The following is a 6,782-nucleotide window of genomic DNA, read 5'->3' on the forward strand; positions in this document are numbered from 1 at the left end:
AACACACGTACGCGGAAAGCGAAAAGATGAGTTGGTGGGCTTTGTGTATGCTTGCTGCCCAGTTGCATAACCCTGACTCATTCTTATTTCTAATAGAAATTGGATCTAGCAGCCTGAGTTCGTTCGTTCACTATTAGTATCAATAAATGATAGCTCTAATTTCCCTTTCATGAAAACACTTTTTGATTGATTGATAGGGAGCATTAATAAATATTTGCTGAACGATTACATGAAAAATCAAGATAGTAAGTTTAAGTCTCAGGTGCATCATTAACTATTGACTTTTCTGGATTACAATTTCCTCATGTAAAATGAGGATTAATAATACTTCTCTTACCTATATCTTGTTGTTACAAAAAATTTACAAAGTGCTTTTATGTAAAATATTTCCTTATGACAACCCTGTGATATAGGTACATAGTCATTCAAAAAGGTCTGTCAGTTTCAGTCTTTCATCTTGGCTTAGTACTCTGGGAAAAACTTGGAGTCTGGTGAAGGGAATAAAGCTTATGACCTTAGGAGTTCAAAAAGACCAGTGGTCCCATGGCATTCTATCATTTGTTTGCAGCCAATGCAGCACATTCATGCCCTGAGAAATAAAGACAATAGAGCGAATCTCAATATTCCATCTTTCCAGAGTCTGGGTTTTTTAGAAAAGTGTAGCACCATTTGCCATGGGATGATGGAGTAATTTCTGAGAGTGACTTTGGGGAACAGCCCAAGGTAACTAAGATGCAAGTTCATCTGGCAGTCATTTAGTATCTAGATATGAACTTGGTGGGACTAATGCTGTATAGCAACTGAGCTAAATTTTGAACTTAATCCCCAATCTCAGAGATCAAGGTCGTATGAGTCAATATGCCCTGATGTGTTGGGAAAATATTTGTATATTTAAATTTTGCTATGTCTTTGAAGTAAATATCCCTTTGTAAAAGCTAATCTGATTTCAGTGGTTAAATGAAACTCATGGTACTAGTCACTAGACCCTTAATAATGGGAGGAAAACACATCTAGTAGTACTTGAGTTGATGGCAGATAAAAAAAAAAAATACACATAAACCCCTTGAGAGTACCAGAGAACTCCAAGGGCGAGATATAGCAAACTTGACCCTAAAAGAATGAAGTCAGAGAAAACCATATTATATACACATCAAAGAATAGAGAAAAAGATTCATGCCCAAACACAAGGACAGTAAAAACAAAACAAAAATTTTTTACCCTTAATAAATCTCATCTCTCCTGGGAATCCTTATAGTAGTTCTGATTCTGAATGCTATCCTAGGTTTGAGCATCCCCAATGTGGGAAAAGAACGTGGGATTTCCAAATGAAGCAACTCATCCTCTAATGAGATTTATTTTTTCTAGAAACTTGTATAGTTACTGTAGATTTGTAGCACTCTCCTGGAATTAATCTCCAAATTAGGAAAGAATTTTGTATCACCAAAGAGTATAGTCCTGTCCCTTAGACCTCCACAATCTGGACAACTCACAGTACTAGTAAAGCCTTGGCAAGGTCTGTATTTGCCCCTCTACATGGAGGCTCTGTGTTGCACTGCTCCAGCTTTCCTTCTTATCCTTATGTTTCTCTTTTCCAAACCTACCTTACCCAGATCTACTTCGTTGCCTTCTGAACTTCTTTGTGCCATGCATGTGCCCTTTCTGCTCCTACCCATTCACACTCTTTCCAGCTCTATGGATAATGATCAAGTCAACAGTACCATTCCTAGATAGGATATACTAACTAATGAGTTGCCCTATGGCTCCACTTACCATCCTTGTCCTGTGTCTTCCCAAATTTTCCTCTCTAGTCACTATTTGTGACTTCCTTATTTGTTATCTTCTATTCAGATGTAAGTTCTTTGAAAACAGGAACAAGGCAGACATCTAACTAATACATATTTTTTCTTTTAATCCTTTATTTTGTAATCTGAGCTGACTTCTTGTTTGTTCATGGAGTGCCATCTGCTGGCCACAACCTATTTGCTTTTCCATTGATATTTGTGCAGAAAGATTCTTGAGAGAAATACTGTATACAGGATTGAGTAAATGTGAGACAGACTTTTTACATTGACAAGCCAAAGTTCCAGGATGTTATGAAATGTTAGTGATTGTATTTTATAGACTCTTTGGTCAGAAAAGCTTTCATCAGAGAGAGAAAAATGTGTGTGTATGTATATGTGTATGCATGTGAATGGGCATGTATATGTATGTGTATGTGTTACTGATTGGGAGAGAGAATCTGCTAACGAAGACAAGATGGAATGGAATGCACAATTATGCACGTAGAAAGAGGTTGGCGAGGCAAAGAGAAGAATTGCATCTTCATATGAAATAGAGGCAAAGGTGAGGATGAAGGGAAGATATTTCGGGAATGTGAGAAGATAAGGGAAAATTTAGGGATTTTGATGAATTACCTCAATTTTTTCAGTGAAGTATAAAGACAGGTTCTCAGCAGAGAGAGTGAGGGAAAGGAGTACTATGAGAAGTTTAAGGGAGGATGAAAAGGCTTGGAAAAGTCACTTTGTTAGGGGCAGAGTAAATTAATTAGCAAGGTACAAAAGGATTGCCTTGCCACAGTAAGAGTCCAATTCTAAACTATGTAATATAAATATGTAATGGATCCAATCAGCACAGTTGTGGTTTTTGGAGACTATTGTTTTATTCCCCACATACACACTTAGTAGTTTTTTATTTTTTCCAATTACATATAAATATACTTTTCAACATCACTTTTATAAGATCCCGAGGTCCCAATTTTCTACTTTCCCTTTTTCCTTTCCTCTCCCCGCAACAGCAAGCAATCTGATATTGATTATATATGTACAATCATATTTCTACATTAGTCATTGTTGTGAAAGAAGAATCAGAACAAAAGGGAAAAACCACAACAAAGAAAAACAATAAAAGTGAAAATAGTATGCTTTGATCTGTATTCATACTTCATAATTTTTTTTCTGGATGTAAATAGCATTTTTTAATTGTCTTGGATCATTGGATTTCTGAGAAGAATTAAGTCTATCATAGTTGATCATCCCACAATGTTGCTGTTACTATGTACAATGTTTTCCTGGTTCTGTTCACTTTACTCAGCAACAATTCATGTAAGTGTTTCCAAGTTTTTCTGAAAAATGTCTATGTGGTGTTCTTCCCTTCTTTAAAATAATGGTTCTCTCTGGGAGAAAGTTTTCTCGGAGAGGTTTTCTGGAGGCAGCCTTAGTTGCAGTTGAAAGTAATAATCACCTCAAAACGCAGCCAGGTGATAAAATGCAAATATTTATTTTCTCCTTCCAAAATATCCCGGTTACTTTTTATTAGAGGCCTATCTTTTGCTTGGTTCCAAGAGCTCCCTCCGAATGTCTCCAAATCCAAAGGTTTGTCCTTCAGCCTCCAGCCAGCCAGGTGGAAAATGGAAGGAGTCTCTTGCCTCCTTCACTTGGGGATCGGCTAGCTTTCTGGCGAGCCTTTCAGACTAGCTTGGTCTCAGTGGGGGAAGTGCAGGAGCCCAGCTACCACAGTGGTGTGAGATGAAGTGAATCTGGTTGCACCTCCGAGAGAGGGCTTCTCCTGAATTGACTTGACACTCCCCTCTCAAGTCTTTTCAGTTGAACTCTCCGAGAGAGCCTCTGTCTGTTTCTTATATATGATCTCCTCTGAGAGAGAGTGGGATTATGGGTTTCTCCCAGAGAGAGCTCTCTGGCCCTGAGAGCTTCAAAGGAGGTGTGAATTCGGATATCTCATACTAAATCCTGAAATTTCCCAAATGTGTGAACTCCAATGAGTAAAGGTGTAAACACAAGGATTGTTTCTCAGTTCCACTTAGTACCTTGTTTCTTCTGGCCCATAACATCTTCTTGTAGGGTCAGATCAATAATACTGAACCATGCTAAATTGGGTAATTATTGTCTCTATCAACTCTAATGACTTAACAGTTTATAAAGATTCCAACATGCCTACTCATCATTTCTTATAATACACTAGTATTACATTAATTCATATACAACAACATATTTAGCTATTTCCTAATTGATAGGCATCTCTTTAATTTCCAATTCCAATAAAAAGACAACCAGCACAATTTCATGATTTTTTTCCAGATTCATTTAATAGCATGTGTATAGGAGAATAATCCAAAGCTGAGGCTCTGCTTTTGTTGTTGTTCAGTTATTTCATTCATGTCTGAGTCTTCATGATCACAACTGGGATTTTCTTGGCAAAGATACTAGAATGCTTTGCCATTTCCTTTTCCAACTCATTTTATAGATGAAGTACTGAGGCAAAGGAAGTTAAGTGGCTTGCTCAGGGTCACACAACTAGTAAGTATCTGAGATCAGATTTGAACCCAGGAAAATGAGTCTTCCTGATTTCAATGCTGGTACTCGATCCACTTTATCACACAGCTGCCCAAGCTCTATAAGGTAAGAAAATAGGTATAACAAAGGGGCAAAGTAGAGGACAAGATAGTATTCAACTGATTCGCCAAAGGGTTATTAAGATGGGAATGGGAGGAGATGTAGCTAGTGCAGAGGTAATCACTTAGAAAATTGGTGAGTTGAGGGATTGGAGGTTGGAAAGAGAACAGAAATAAAGAGTTAAAGAGATGAAAAGGTAGGATTGCAACAGATTATGATCAAATAATGATACTTCAGAGTTGATGAACATGGAAGTGGACCGCTTGTAGATAATGGCAAAATCAAGGATATGACTATCTCTTGCACTCAACTGAGATGGAGCAACATTGTATAAAAGAATCTCATTAACATGGTTATTCTCTCCAGGGTACCACAACAAACAAATGACAACCTATCTGTGCCTTCTTATCCATTCTAGTTTGGCTTGGATGTGATCCTTGTCCAGGATTTCCCAGAAGTCTCCCATAAAGAATCCATTCAATGTACTAGTAGTGTAAGTACTAAATCTTTTAGTACTCAGTGGAAACCAGTGAAACATTTGGACTGTTCATCCATTCTCCTTCATCCTTTATTCCAGTTTCATGATTGGTCCATGGATGATGTTCTTTATATTACTTTTTACTTTTAAGTCATTACTGGTAACAAATATGCTAGAATCTACTTATATCGACCTTGCTTATCTTTTTTCCCTTAGAGTCACCTGTAACTTTGTCTCTTCAGAGATTATGATCATATTCTGTTATTTGAAACTATATAGCATTACCAGGAGAATGCTGGTAACAGTGCTGGTAAAATATTGTGTATGTATGTATGTGTGTATGCTAAGTAATTTTGTATATATATGTGTGTGTAGTAAGTAATTTGAAATCATCAAAAGTACTTTGTCAATTTGCAATTGTGAATGTATTCCTTCTTAATTATTGGTCCAGTTCATTATCTATTGATATTATGGGCCATCCATCCAACTCTATATGTCACAGTGACAATGTGACAATAGTTTCCCCTACTAACTCTGCTGTCCCCTTCCACCATCATCCAGGGGAGCAATTCCTACAGAAAATTCCGATATCACTTCCCACATCACCACCACTAATGCCAACCAACTGCCACTGACAGAACAGTAACGACAGGATTAGCTGAACAATGTATTTTGAAGAAAACAAGAAGCAATATATTCCAGGCTGGTCAGCACACCATTACTACTAGTACCTCAGCTACTATCATCTGTCAGATTACAGTGGAGACAGCATCTTAAAGAAGGGAGCCATTCTTCCGACCATTACCACTATCAACCACCAAACAACCACTACTGATTCAGAAGTAAGTTCTAAGAGCCCCTGCAATAGCACCTCCCTCCACTTCCACCTCTACCCACAATCAACCCTGCTCACAATTGGACTGCCATGGCCATTGTCTAGGAAAGCAATACTTGTAGAGATGAAACTTGTCATGTGTCTCTGCAAATGCTCCAGACACAGCTATTGAAGAACTGGAAAACAATGTTTTTGCCAATACAATGGTTCACTATCAGAAACAAAGATCATTTGATCAGTGGAAATAGCATTAAAGACATGTTACCATTTGTTGATCACTACACCTTAAATGCCACTGGGACTTTCTAACTGACTTGTAGCTAAAACTATCCATATGTGTAGTTTCCTTTATTAGGATGTAAATTTTATGAGAAAAGAGACTTATTTTTCTGTTTGTATCCCCAGTGCTCAATTGTGCTTAGAACATAGTAAGTTCTTAATGCTTTTTCATTCATTCACTCATTTAGTTTTTGCCATAAAAATTTTTAGGTCAATCTCTTTTGAGCAGTTATGGATCTCACTGGAAAGATTCAGCAAAATTTGAATCTTGATGATACATTTGCACTGTCATTTGCAAATAGAAGTATCTGGAAGACTTTGCCATCTAGAAAGAAATTTTTCTATTTGGATCTTTTCAGGATCCAATATACAAAATACTGTATACAATATACAATATTCAATATAAAATATACAATATATTTTTGTACAATATACAATTATTATACAATAATCATGGTGATCATTTTTGTTTAAATAATAATTAGTTCAAATAGCTACATGAAGACATTAGCTTTTAAACTTTCTAAAAGTAATTCATACATGTTTGTCAGGCAGATACATGTGTATATATATATACATATATATATAATGTGTTCATATATGTATATATACATACATACAAACATATGACATGCTTTTTGGGGAGTCTAGATAAATGATTTCATCTCACTGAAGAAACTCTTTCAGAGTAGATAAACAGTTCTTCTTCAATTTATAGTCTTAAAAAATAGCCTGGGACATAGAGAGGTGATATAGTCAATATGTCAGGGGAATTTGAATT

This window comes from Antechinus flavipes, chromosome 4, assembly GCF_016432865.1.
Source record: "Antechinus flavipes isolate AdamAnt ecotype Samford, QLD, Australia chromosome 4, AdamAnt_v2, whole genome shotgun sequence".
Lineage (NCBI taxonomy): Eukaryota > Metazoa > Chordata > Mammalia > Dasyuromorphia > Dasyuridae > Antechinus > Antechinus flavipes.